This window comes from Hemitrygon akajei, chromosome 4, assembly GCF_048418815.1.
Source record: "Hemitrygon akajei chromosome 4, sHemAka1.3, whole genome shotgun sequence".
Classification (NCBI taxonomy): Eukaryota; Metazoa; Chordata; class Chondrichthyes; order Myliobatiformes; family Dasyatidae; genus Hemitrygon; species Hemitrygon akajei.
The window spans coordinates 160,054,502-160,069,330 of record NC_133127.1 but is presented as its reverse complement, the minus strand read 5'-3'; the positions used below and the strand labels follow the sequence as shown (position 1 = coordinate 160,069,330).

The 14,829-nt window shown below is 40.2% G+C and overlaps 1 protein-coding gene across 3 annotated transcripts in view; it reads right to left on the bottom strand.

The window, feature by feature from the left end:
- The window catches only part of LOC140726859 (actin-binding protein WASF3-like), a 142,915-nt gene extending 131,040 nt beyond the window's left edge, over positions 1 to 11,875 (bottom strand). For all 3 annotated transcript variants that reach the window (XM_073043792.1, XM_073043795.1, XM_073043793.1), the window contains exon 1: positions 11,459 to 11,875. The gene's annotated coding sequence lies outside the window, so the exon portion shown is untranslated. The remainder of the gene's footprint in view (positions 1 to 11,458) is intronic.
- Positions 11,876 to 14,829: the final 2,954 nt, after the last annotated feature.

The following is a 14,829-nucleotide window of genomic DNA, read 5'->3' as shown; positions in this document are numbered from 1 at the left end:
AAATCAATGGCTCAAATCCTATAATGTACTTAATCATGTGTAGTTTACAGTATTACTTCATTGCAATTCTGAAGTGCTGCTTTGTTAGAGATATCTGTATTCTTTGTGGCTTTATGTTGGGGGGAGGGCAGCATCAATGCTGGTGATGCAAAAAGACTAAATAAATTCATCAAAAAGGCTGGATCCGTCCTTGGCTACAATACAGACTCTTTTGGAGTTACTGGTGGAGAGAAGGTCACTAAACAAACTGTTATGCATTATGGACAATCAGGCACATCTGACCTACTGAATAAGTAGTGAAGCACCTTTTCAAACAGACTCATTCAGCTCCGCTGTAACAAGGATCATGACAGAAAATCTATCCTACAAACGCAATAGACATATACAACAGTTCCTCTCTGTGCAACCGGAGTACACACATCATAGTACAATAGTCTCTGTTTTATTATTTCATATATTATTATTGCACATTGGTTCATTATTATTGTGTATATTATTACTCTGTACATTATTATTAGTTAGGTCTGCACACTGCTGAGTGTGTTGTTAAATATTGCTGCTGTAATGAAAGAATTTCCCACTTGGGATTAATAGAGGACATATTATTATTATTATCATCATAAGTATGAAAAAAATTTGGTCAGTAAACTCTTTAAAACAAAATGATACGAAGATCAAAATAGAAATACAAAATTCTAGAGATACTCTGTAGATAAGGCATGATCTATAGAACTAGAAATCGATCTATTGAGAAGTCATTGACCCAAAACGTTACCTCTCTTGCTCTGTAAATATTGCCTGATCTATTGAGTATCTCTGGCATTTGTTAGTTTTATTTCAGATTTCCAGTATCTGCAAGTTTTTGACTCTCATTTGAAAAGAAATTCTCCTTAGTTCTGATGCAGACACTTGACCTAAAATGCCCATTACCCTCTTGCTCTACAGATGCTGTTTGACCCACTGAGTTCCTTCAGCAATTTGTATTTTGCTCCAGATTCCAGCATCTGCAGACTTGTGTCTCCATTTCACTCCCTCGCTGCAAATTCTCTTCAAGGCATGCTAATACTGAAGAAGTTTACTTCCGCTCTTCAGTGGGAGCTCTGTGGGTCCCTTGTTCACTGTTCCGCCACTGTTGTTTTTCCTGTTTGAATTCTGATGGAGGATTTCAACCTGAAACATGGGAAATCCCCTTTGCCTCTGCAGATGCCAAGTTCTTCTAGCAATATGTGCTTAGCTTCAAATTTCAGCACCTGCTATTTCTTGTTTCTCCATTATTCTCCTGGTGTTCTTATCAAACATAATTTTTTGTACCAGATACATTGATCTTGAAAGTTTGGCATAATAATGACATGATGAACATGATCATTCTTATGAGAAAATCACTGTGAAATTAACTTATCCTTATATTAGAAGGGAATAGTCAAAGGCAAAGTAAGGAGCATTTCTAAAAGGAGTATATGAACTGAAGATGCAGTTACCAGTAGTGAGGTGATCAGATTGAGAATCCACAAGAGATAGGAGAATGTGGTCTTGTGTGTCTATCTCTGAGCAACCTTCCTATTATATATTTCTTCAATCTCTGAGGCATCTTGTACATTGTTGTGAGCCACCTTGTTCTCTTTATTTACAATAAGTACAGTCAAGAAGTTAATATACATCTTCAAAAAGTCCCACCATCCAGGCCATCACACACAAAATGCTGGAGGAACTCAGCAGGCCAGACAGCACCTAGGAAAAGAGTACATTCAATGTTTCAGGCTGAAACCCTTCAGCAGAACTGGAGAAAAAAGCTGAGGAGTAGATTTAAAAGGTGGGGGAGGAGAGAGAGAAACACAAGTTGATAGATGAAACCTGGATTGGGGAAGGATGAAGTAAGGAGCTGGAAGTTGATTGGTGAAAGAGACAGAAGGCCATGGAAGAAAGAAAAGGAGGGTGGAGCAGCAGAGGGAGGCAATGGGCGAGCAAAGAGATAGGTGTGAAGGAAAAAGAGGATGGGAAATAGTGAAGGAAGGGGAGGGGTGGGGGGCATTACTCGAAGTTAGAGTAATCGATGTTCATGCCATTAGGTTAGAGGTTACCCAGACAGAAATTAAGGTGTTGTTCCTCCAACCTAAGTGTGGCCTCATCACAACAGTGGAGGAGGCCATGGATGGACATATCAGAATGGGAATGGGTGGCCACTGGGAGATCCCACTTATGCTGGTGGATGGAGCATAGGTGGTTGATGAAGCGGTCTCCCAGTCTACGTTGGATCTCACCAATTATACAAGAGGCCACACCAGGAGCACCAAACACAGTATTTAACCCCAACAGACTCACAGGTGAAGTGTCGCCTCACCTGGAAGGACTGTCTGGGGCCCTGAATGGTGGTGAGGGAGGAAGTATAGGGGCAGGTGTAGCACTTGTTGTGCTTATAAGGGTATGTGCCAGGAAGGAGATCAGTGGGGAGGGATGAATGGACAAGGGAGTTCCATAAGGAGTGGTCCCTGCAGAAAGCAGAAAGTTGGGGGTGGGGGGGGGATCTTGTTGGAGGTGTCCGAAGTTTCGGAGAATTATCTGCTGGACGTGGAGGGTGGTGGGGTGGTGTTAGGGTGGGGTAGGTGAGGACAAGAGGAACACTATCCCTGGTAGGGTGGCAGGAGGATGGGTTAAGAGCAGATATGCGTGAAATGGAAGAGATGCAGTTGAGGGCAGTGTTGATGGTGGGGGAAAGGGAAGCCCCTTTCTTTGAAAAAGGAGGATTCCATCCAGGCCATGCCATCTTTTCACAGTTACCGTCAGGCAGGAGGTACAGAAGCCTGAAGTCCCACACCAGGTTCAAGAATAGCCACTATATTTCCATTCAACCATGCCAGGTGGTGTAGCAGTTAGTGCAACACAGTTACAGCTTGGGGCCCGTCTGTAAGGAGTCTGTGATATGCATTGGTTTCTTCTGGGGGCCACGGTTTCCCCCCACATTCCAAGGACATGCCAGTAAGTTTAAATAGTCATTGTAAATTCTCCGGCATTTAGGCTAGGGTTATCTAGGTGGGTTGCTAGGCAGCGTGGCTCATTGGGCCAGAAGGGCCTGTTCCACACTCTCTCTCTAAATAAAGTAAAAATAAACTATCTGGTTCTTGAACCAGCTGGCACAACTCCAATCACTTCAGTTGGATACTTTAATCATTTTGCACTGATATAGACCTTTTTGTTAAGTTTTGTAGCTTCAAAACATTAAACTAATCCAAAGGAAGATATAAGAATCTGAAATGTGAGTCAAGGTTCATGTATCATGTGGTAGAGTGATGACACATGCAATTCTACTTTCAGTACTGAGTTGATGGTGACCTTAAAATCACCACAGATCCTTACAGACCCATTCTTTTTGGCTACTGGGACCACTGGCATTGCCTACAGTCTCCACTCAACCTTGGAAAGAATTCCTTCAGCCTCCATACGATCTAGATTGCTAGCTACTTTATCACAGATGGCAAAAGGAACCGGGCAGCTTTGCAAAACTTGGGTGCAGCATTCTCATTTAACACTATTTTACCCTTGATATGTTTGAGTTTTCCAGTGCCATCCTTGAACACTGCTGTGTTCACTATCTTTCTTGCTTTGCTTTCATATGGCTACATTGCAGGGGATGTGACATGCAAATTGTGGATGGATCTCCAATCAAGCTGTAGTGGTCTCAGCCAATTAGATCCCCACAATGCTGGTCCTCCTGTTTATACCACATACAAGCTCAGTGCTGGGCTGCATATTTTACTCACTGTACTTCAACAGATCGGTAGCCCTCTCAGGTTCATTTTAAAAATACCTTGTCACCACTGGTATGTTTTGTAACTTCAAAACATTAAGCTAATTCAAAGGAAGACACAGGAGACTGAAATGTGAGTCAAACTTCAAGTTTACTTTAAGCAGGGCGGGCACACATCAGGTGGAACGTGATAATGTTTGCAATTCAGGTATTTTTACATAAGACTCATAATGAACTGTTTAAACGAATAAGAATGTAATCAAAAGAATATATACAAGATTACTGAAATACTGGAGAATGTGTGGAGCAGGTTAAGACCTACAAGTATCTGGGAGTACAGTTAGACGAGAAGCTAGACTGGACTGCCAACACAGATGCCTTGTGCAGGAAGGCACAGAGTCGACTGTACTTCCTAAGAAGGTTGGCGTCATTCAATGTCTGTAGTGAGATGCTGAAGATGTTCTATAGGTCAGTTGTGGAGAGCGCCCTCTTCTTTGTGGTGGCGTATTGGGGAGGAAGCATTAAGAAGAGGGACGCCTCACATCTTAATAAGCTGGTAAGGAAGGCGGGCTCTGTTGTGGGCAAAGTACTGGAGAGTTTAACATCGGTAGCTGAGCGAAGGGCGCTGAGTAGGCTACGGTCAATTATGGATAACTCTGAACATCCTCTACATAGCACCATCCAGAGACAGAGAAGCAGTTTCAGCGACAGGTTACTATCGATGCAATGCTCCTCAGACAGGATGAAGAGGTCAATACTCCCCAATGCCATTAGGCTTTACAATTCTACCGCCAGGACTTAAGAACTTTTTAAAAGCTATTATTAATGCTTTTTGAGATAGTGTTTTAGATGCATATCATATTTTTTACTGAGTTAAGTATTGTATGTAATTAGTTTTGCTACAACAAGTGTATGGGACATTGGAAAAAAAAGTTGAATTTCCCCATGGGGATGAATAAAGTATCTATCTATCTATCTATCTATCTATCTACTAAATACTCAGTACTTTTTGGTCTAATTGTGTTCTTTCTTGTAAAAATTGTGTATAATTTGTTTAACTTATGTTTCTCTTGGGGGTGCTGTTTATGTAATACTATGTGCCTGTGATGCTGCGGCAAGTGACATTCTCATTGCAGCAATGCATACTGTATGTGTACTTTAGCATATAACCATATATAACCATATAACAATCACAGCACGGAAACAGGCCATTCCGGCCCTCCTAGTCCGTGCCGAACTCTTAATCTCACCTAGTCCCACCTACCCGCACTCAGCCCATAACCCTCCACTCCTTTCCTGTCCATATACCTATCCAATTTTACCTTAAATGACACAACTGAACTGGCCTCTACTACTTCTACAGGAAGCTCATTCCACACAGCTATCACTCTCTGAGTAAAGAAATACCCCCTCGTGTTTCCCTTAAACTTTTGCCCCCTAACTCTCAAATCATGTCCTCTCGTTTGAATCTCCCCTACTCTCAATGGAAACAGCCTATTCACGTCAACTCTATCTATCCCTCTCAACATTTTAAATACCTCGATCAAATCCCCCCTCAACCTTCTACGCTCCAATGAATAGAGACCTAAATATGATAAACTCAATACTGACATTGACTTTAACATAATTTAAGTGGAAAAAGTTATTTATCAAGATGAAGTATTAACACTAAATATATGCCATAACATATAATGGACTTATTTTATGTTCTTGCTCATTCTTGGTGTTAATATTTACATAATCATAATACTTTTCTCAGCAATTATGGAATTAAAAAATTAACAACTTTTAAAAATACCGAAAAAGATCCACAATGAAAAGTAAATTATATATCTGTCATCGAGCACAGATACCTCGTGCTACCCAAGTACCAGCCCTGGAGATCGGAAGGGCAGGATACTGACTGATTTGAACACAGAGTAAGTACACAGTGTGGTACACCGCAGCAATCAATCTTTGTGGGGCCGTGCACATGGTGATGACCAACAGACCAACAGGAGAGGTACTTGGGACTTTCTGCAGAAAATTTAAAGAACAAAGATAATTATTCACTTTTGAAGGACCATCCTCATCTTAAGCAATCCCTTGGGATTGAGGATGACTTGCTTCCACTCCAGTTTTGTGGGTTCTGAGGTAAATTATGAGGCCGTATAAGAATCAAGGATTCTCCACAGATGGGGCAAGAGGTGCCTGATGAGAGAGCTGCATCAGTAGTATGTGAGGTGGTGCACTGCTTTTGCTGTTTTCACAGGGCTTGTGTGTGCTCTTGATATATGGACTCAAGATTCTCAATAAGATACTGAATGCCCTTCTCTACTTTGAGCAGTCACGGTCCGTGGACTCTGAAAATTCTGTGGGGGTATTGCATTTTTTTCCAGGAAGCTTTGAGCACATCCTTAAATATTTTCCATTATCTTCCTGGTAATCTCCTCAAGTGGTAGAGTTCAGAACAGAAGGTATCTTTTGGATGTCCAATGTCAGGTATGCAAATGTTGTAGCCTATCATACACAGCTAACTGAGTGTGATTAGGGTATCATCACTTTGATACTGGCGTGGCAGAGGGCATTGAGATCAGTTCAATTATTCCAATGAACTCAAAGTGAAAGTATTAGTGTTTTTTTTTCCATATGCATCTTATACATAGTCCAGGGCTCATAAGTATAAAAGGAAGCAGGAATCAAGAGATTGGAGCAGGTTTTGACCACCATTTAAAGGCAGAGTAGTGCAGCAAGGGTGGGTTGGTAGAAGACTTGGAGTATTGTCAACAGTTTTGGGCCCCTTACCTCAGAAAGGATGTATTGTCATTGGAAACAGTCCAGAGGAGGTTTGCAATAATTATTCCGAGAATGAAGGGTTAACATATCAGCAGCACCTGGCAGCTTTGGGCCAGTACTCACTGGAATTTGGAAGAATGCATGGGGATTTCATTGAAATCTACCAAATGTTGAAAGGATTAGATAAGGTGGATGTGAAGAGGATGTTTCCTCTACTGGTGGTATCCAGAACTAGAGGGCACACCCTCAAAATTGAAGGGCTGCCTTTTAAAACAGAAGTAAGGAGGAATTTTTCTAGCCAAAGAGAGATGAATGTATGGAATGCTCTGCCACAAACTGTGGTGGAGGCTAAGTCTGTGGGTATATTTAAAGCAGAAGTTGATAGTTTTCTGATTGGTCAGGGCATCAGAGGATATGGTAAGAAGGCAGGTGCATGGGTTGAATGGGATCTAGTACCAGCCATGATGAAATGGTGGAGCAGACTCAGTGGGCTGAATGGCCTAATTTTGCTCCTATGTCTTATGGTCTAAGGCCTTCGTCTGGTTGAGTATAAGGCCTATCCTGTCAAATGTTTCAGTGAATGAGTTAATCTCACTTTGGAGCTCACACTCCTATCATGCTTAGACTTGAGCAACATCTGTAAGTTTTGGTTCCCATACTGAGGTCACCAAGGAAACACCATATTAAAAAAAAGGCTCACAGCAGAACATGCAGAGAACACAAGCCACTAATTGTTCAACAGCAGTCACTAAGGAATCCTTCTATTAACCTCCAAAACCACAATCGTCATCTTCTGTACAAGGTAGGACTCCAATGTTAGAATATTTTTCCATTGATGCCCATTGACTTCCATTTCATCAGGGTTCTTTAATGCCACACTTACATATTTTTGTTCTATATTTGGATCAAGGCAGATCTATGGTCTGGTGTAGCTTGGTTCTCATGAAACCCAAAAGGGGCATCAATAAGCAGCTGATTGGTGAATTGGACATTATTGGGGATCAGGATGATCTTGGAGACTCTTCCTCCTCTAATTGTCAGTTTAATTGAGAACCATCATCAATGATTAGGTGTGAGAGAGTGCAGAGCTTGGATTTAATCTGTTGTTAATGAGATTGCTTAGCTCTGCCGATTGTTTGATGCTTTTACAATTTATCCTTCTCTGAGAGTTGTCACCTTATTGTAATAGAGAGACTTGTGAGTTCCTGAGATCCCAAGAGCAATGCAGTCTGGAATTTAGCCTCCTGGCACTTAGGTCCTGATAGGGTAACCTAAAATGGTAAGGTCAAAGGGAGGGTTCCAGGCAAAGAGCGATCCAACCAAGACCTCAATGTTGAAGCTGGCAGATGATGACACATAACAACGGCAGTGAAGGCGGAGGAAGGCTGCAACAGTAAGTGGTCCCCAGTCACCTTGCATTCCATGCCAATGGGCTATGACCCTGATCTGACAAGGATGGTGTGGTGGCTGCCCATGCAATGGTCTCCCCACATTAAACAAAGTCACACACAGCTGTTCTCCATGAAGGGAATCTATCCGTACTCCATACTATTTATCATGCATGTTGCTCTGCATTGGAGGTTCACCAGCTAATATCTGCAGGGTAGTTTCCTGGCACAAGTTAGGCCTGGCACCAATTCAGTGACTCTATTAAAATAGAAGATTGGCTGTGAGGGAAAGAAGTAAGTTACAGGTAATTTATTTTCTACTTAATTGAGGTAATTTAAATATACTTAATTTAAATGTTTCAAATATGTACAAAAATCTTAATAGTTGGTTTAATTTTTTATAATTCTTGAATGTTTTTGAAAGATCACATATTTTTGTGGAACTGTCCATGAGTGAGAATAACATTACCCAATCAGCTCAGAGCTGGCTTTTTTGCAGGAGGTCATGTCAGTGGATCTAATCCAGTTAAGAGTTGGCAAGCAAACAGAAACCATGGGAAGCAAGCTGCTATATGTAAATACTGAATTATTGAAATAATGCACTTGCCTCTTTCAGTATAAATTACAGCTTACTATTTTGAGTCTCATTTGAAAGTCTTGAGTGGCCAGTACTTACATTGGATTTGGAATTGGAATATTATTGTCACATGTACCATGATACAGTGAAAATTCTTGCCTTGCATACTGTTCAAAAGTGCTTTGAGGTGGTACAACACAGAAAATATTGTAAACACAATAAAAGAATGCAGAATAAAGTGAAACAGCTACAGGGTAAATGTAGAACAGATGTGCAATAAGATACAAAGTCATAAAGTCAAATCATATTGTACTAGGGAGTCATTCAATAGTTTTATGGTGACATGGTAGAAGCTGTTCATGAGCCTGATGGTACACTCTTTCAGGCTGTTGTATCTTCTGTCTGATGGGAGAAGGGAGCGGAGAGAGTATCCAGGGTAAGCATGGTCTTTGCTTATGTTGACTATTTTACTGAGGCAGCAAGAATGGACAGACTCCATGGAAGGGAGGACTGGTTTCAATGGTGTGCTGTGCTGTGTCCACAACTCTCTGCAGAACAGTTACCTGACAAAGCCATGATGCATCTGATAGGATGCTTTCTATGGTGCAACATTAAAAATTTTTAGTTGGATGTGCCAAGTTTCTTTAGCCTCATGATGAAGTAGAGGGGTGTTGAACTTCCTTAGCTGTGAAGTCTATGTGGTTGGACCAGGACCAGGACCAGGAGCGATATTCACTCCTAAGAACTTGAAGCTGTCAACCTCAGCACCATTGATGAAAATAGAACACATGCACCATACCTCCCTCCCTTCCAAAAGTCAATGACCAACGCTTTTGTTTTGCTGATTTTGAGAGTAAAGTTGTTATACCCTATGTTACTAGGTTCAATATCTTCTTCCCATATCCCAATACATCATTATTTGAGATATGGCCCACATCGGTAGTATCACTCTAAACTTGTAGACAACCAGAACAGAATTGACATGTTTTTGCCTTTTACAAATTTTCTTGTATAATGGCAAGTTAATAAGTAAAATTTGCATTTAATGCAAATCATAGTACTTTCAGTATCAGGGCAGAGCTGAGGGGAATGTGGTGAGAATAAAAATTGAGATTAATGTAGGATATTACAAATGAATAGTTAATGGTTGGTAAAATTTCAGAGGGCTGAAGGGACTATTTCTATGCTGTATTTTTCTATAATTCTGTGACTCTGAGGTTATGCTGTGAAAAAATTACGAACATTTAGTAAGGAATAACCATTCAGTAGGGAATTTATTTTTACTAACAACTGAATACTTTGTTCTGCATGGGTGACTAATGTGAATTAGAAAGGTCAAATTAATAATTTAAATGACAGAATATTCTATGTTAAAGATGCATTGTTTATTTATTCTATTGCTCATTGTTTTATTCTGTGATTTAGTACTTTCTCATGTGCACAATAATTTCAAAAAATCCTTCATTGCAATGTTAATAATCTTTAATTATGTATGGTTATTTTTCTTTTATTAAGTTTAGCAATGGTGTTCAAAAATTTTGTTTCCTTTCTTGAACACAACCTTGACTTCAAAAATGATCACGTCAGTTTTACTTAGCAAAGGTGTAGCAGTCCAGACATTGACTTCACCCCAAGTTTGATTTTTGTTATAATTCATATTTGCCTTGAAATTGATTGCTCCCTTTAAATTTTCTTCACTTTATCCTTGTGTTTCAGAATATAGTTTTCCACAGAACATCATAATGCAAAAGTAACTCAGTTGAAAATATTAAATGATAATTTATTGTCTGGCATTAATACATTTTCTAATTTGGCTGAAGAATTGATTCCATAACATGACCTATATACTGTATGACTATTCATTAATGTGGCTGCTGGATTGATTCAATAATTCTCCAAAGTTCCTCGTCATGAATGATTTAGTGAGAGGTTGAGACAGGAAGAGATGTCAAGCAGGACCAGATTTTTCCCTAGAGTGGAAGTGAAGGGAAGATTGTAAATAACAAAGATCCTGCCATCTCCATTTTCCATCTCCGAGTTTGAAAATGCACATCTCCTCAACTACAACATAAAATATAAAAGAAGAAATTACTTTTGGCCTAATATTACCCTACTTATGCCCCTCATATAAAATACCCTCTTTGATGAATTCCACATCCATCTCTGAATTCTGTGGTTCCTTCTCTTTCCTTTTGTCTACTTCTTGAAAACACTTACCATTTACAGCAGTGAATCAGATCAGAGACCCCCCCTTCAGAAAACCATGCCCAGTTATAATGGAGAAAAACTATTTGCAGCAATTGTCTGATTTTTTTTTTCCCCTGATTCTTATGCCAAAAGATTCATGGATGTTTTGAGAAACTACCTTGGAAACATCACCTCACTACCTCCTTACTTCACCCAATCAATATTTGGTATATGTGGTGAACTACTGATTTGATTTCAGGAGATGTTCAGACTGGAGACCCACCTATCCTCACTTTGTGCTCTGTCACAAAGAATTAGCAGAAAGAAAGTGAAAGCTGAGGAATTTTAATTCACTTTATCTCTCAGCCAAAGATTCATATATGTCACCATATACAACCCCGAGATTCATTTTCTTGTGGGCATTCTCAATAAATCCATAACCACAATAGAATAAATGAAAGACCGTACCAATAGAGTGGACAACCAGTGTGCACTCATTGCATTTGGAGGCTTGTAATTTGCATTCCAGCTGATTCATACGTTTAGGCAACTTCTAAACTAAAAGAATGACTTCAGTATTATATTTCCTTTCAATAATTTGCTTGAATCCGATCCAGTGCTTTCAATTTTTTCTATCTAGTGCAAGGACAGCCAGTACAGCCTGCTCAAACAATGTATTAAATCCATCTTGCAGAACAATGGGTATACAGCAAAACATATCAGGCACATCCAGTACGTATGTAAACATTGTAATAACTTCATTACAATTGGAATTTATCTTGATCTAACCTTGGTGATGTGTTGGTATTGCTGTGCCGTTTCCTTTGCTTGTGCTTTATTCATTGTAGCTCAGAAAGATCCCACTTCACAACTTTAGTCCAAACATTTGCAGATGATGACACCTCATCTACAGGCTCACAAGCTTTTTAAAATGTAATGGAGGTTTCTGTCTCTACCACTCTTTCAAACAATCAATTAAAGATCCTGCCACTCTGGCTAAAATGACTATTCCTTCCTCAACTTCACTCTGAATTTTCGGTTATCTACTTTGAGACCCTCCTAGACAGTTCCTATACTTCTTAAGAGAAATGGATCCTCTTCTTGGTGGAAAAAAAAATGGCTGAGGCAGTCTCTTCTCAGTATCAAGAATGATCTTCTGTTCCAATTAACACAAACTGTCCTATTAAATCAACTCTCCTCCAAGTAAACAACTCTTATGCAATCACATTCTTCCAATGATGTGATCAAACCTGCACGTAATCCTCTAGCTATGGTCAAATTGTGTTTAAAAGAATTCAATCCTCTTATATTCTGCAATGCGATTGATAAAATACCCCATTTACTTACTCAGCTTATCTCCTTGTCCAGTTACCTTCAGGGATCTGCGACTTGAATTTAATTTTCCTCTGTTAATCGGTGCTTTTCAAAATTTGACATTTTGAAGACACAGTCTATGGAAGTGAGGCAAAGCGGCATCAACTTCATTTACCCTATACAGATTATGGGGGAGGAGGTGTTTGCTATCCTGAGGCAAATCAGGGTGAATAAATCCCCAGGGGCTGACTAGGTGTTCACTCTGACCCTATGGGAGGCAAGTACAGAAATTGGTGGTACTCTAGCAGAGATTCAGTGCTTATAAAAAATATTCACCCCCCACTTTTGGAAATTTTCATATTTTAACATTGAATCATAGTGAATTTAATTTGGCTTTTTTTGACACTGATTAATAGAAAAAGACTCTTCTGTGTCAAAATGAAAACAGATCTCTACAAAGTGATCTAAATTAATTACAAATATAAAACACAAAATAATTGATTGCATAAGTATTTACACCTTCAGTAGAACACACCAAATCATCACTGGTGCAGCCATTTGGTTTTAGAAGTCACATAATTAATTAAATGGAGATCACCTGTGTGCAGTCAAAGTGTTTCTATTGATTGTAGTAAAAATACACCTGTATATGGAAGGTCTAATTGCTGGTGAGTTAGTTTCCTGGCAAAAACTACACAATGAAGACAAAAGAATACTCCAAGTAACTCCCGAAAAGGTTATTGAAAATCACAAGTCAGGAGATGAATACGAGAAAATTTCCAAGGCACTGAGTATCCCGTGGACTACAGTTAAGTCAATAATTCAAAAAATGGAAATAACATGGGAGAGCTGTAAAACTGCCTAGAGCAGGCCATCCTCAAATGCTGAGACCCTGTGCAAGAATGGGATTAGTGAGGGAGACCACCAAGAGACCTATGACAACTCTGGAGGAGTTACAAGCTCTAGTGGCTTAGAAGGGAGAAACTGTGCATACAACAACTGTTCCCCAGGTGCTTCACCAATCGCAGTTTTATGGGAGAGTGGCAAAGAGGAAGCTGCTGTTGGAAAAAAAAACCGTGAAATCTTGGTTAGAGTTTGCCGGAAGGTGTGTGGAAGACCCTGAAGTCAGCTGGAAGAAGGTTCTGTGGTCTGATGAAACCAAAATTGAGCTTTTAGGTCAACAAACTAAACATTGTGTTTGTCATAAACCAAACACCACCCCTACTGTGAAGCATGGTGGTGACTGTATCATGCTGTGGGGATGCTTCACTGCAGCAGCCCTGGAAGACTTGTGAAGGTAGAGGGTAAAATAAATGCAGTAAAGTACAGGGAAATCCTGGAGAAAAACTGATGCAGTCTACAAGAGAACCGTGACTTGGGAGAAGATTTGTTTTCCAACAAGACAATGACCCCAAACACTTTTACAAGAAAGAATCTTCTGTTGATCAGTGTCAAAAAAGCCAAATTAATCCACAGTAATTCAATGTTGTAAAACAACATAACATGAAAACTTCTTGGGAGGGGAGTGAGTACTTTTTATAGGCACTGAATTTAAATCATCCTTAGTGACAGCAGAGGTACCAGAGGATTGTTCTGCTGTTTAAAAGAGGCTTTAAATATAAACCAGGAAACTAGGTCAGTGAGTCTGACATCAGTTATAGGTAGGTTATTGGAAGGTATTCTACGGGACAAGACATATAAGTATTTGGATAGACCTAGATAGCCAGCATAGCTTTATACGTGGTAAATCATGTCTAACCAATCTTGTAGAGATTTTCGAAGAAGTTGCCAGGGAAGTGGATGTTGTCTACATGGACTTTAGCAAGACACTTGACAAAGTCCCGCATGGGAGGTTGGTCAAGAAGGTTCAGTCATTTGGGATTCAAAAATGAGGTAGTAAATTGGATTAGACATTGGCTTTGTGGGAGAAGCCAGAGAGTGATAGTAGATGATTGCCTCTGTGACTAGTGGTGTGCTGCAGGGATCAGTGCTGGGTCCATTGTTGTTTGTCATCTGTATCAGTGATCTGGATGATAATGTGGTTAACTGGATCAGCAAATTTACAGATGACACCAAGATTGGTGGTGTAGTGGACAGTGTGGAAGGCTATCCATGGCTTGCAGAGAGATCTGCATTAGTTGGAAAAATGGGCTGAAAAAATGGCAGATGGAATTTGATGCAGACAAATGCGAGGTTTTCCACTTTGGTAGGACTAACCATGGTAGGTCTTCCACAGTGAATAGTAGGACACTGAGGAGTGTGGTAAGACAAAGGGATCTGGGAATACAAGTCCACAATTCATCGAAAGTGGCGTCACAGGTAGACAGAGTTGTAAAGAAAGCTTTTGATACATTGGCCTTCATAAATCAAAGTATTGAGTACGAGATGGGATGTTTTGTTGAAGTTGTATAAGCCAGTGAGGTCTAATTTCGAGTATTGGCTGCAGAGAACCCAAGTTATAAGGTAAGATTGAATAGGTTAGGACTGTATTCCTTAGAACACAGAATATTGAGAGGAGATTTGATAGAGGTACAGTCAGCCCTCTGTATCTGCGGGTTCTGTATCTGCGGATTCAACCAACTGCAGATCGGGATCAGGAAAAAAACCTGGAAGTTCTCTCTCCAGCACTCGTTGTTTGAGCATTGTTCACCTCGCGTCTCGTTCGTTCGCTACTTGTGTTGTGAGCGAGAGGAATGAGTTTGAGGCTAGTAAGGGATGGCTGGCTAGCTATGTAAAGTGCTACAGCCTCAAGAACTTAAAGATCATGGGAGAATTGGCATCGGCTGATGCCGAGGCAGCATCAGTGTTCCCAGAAGAGCTACGATGGTTGCGTCTGTACTGAACAC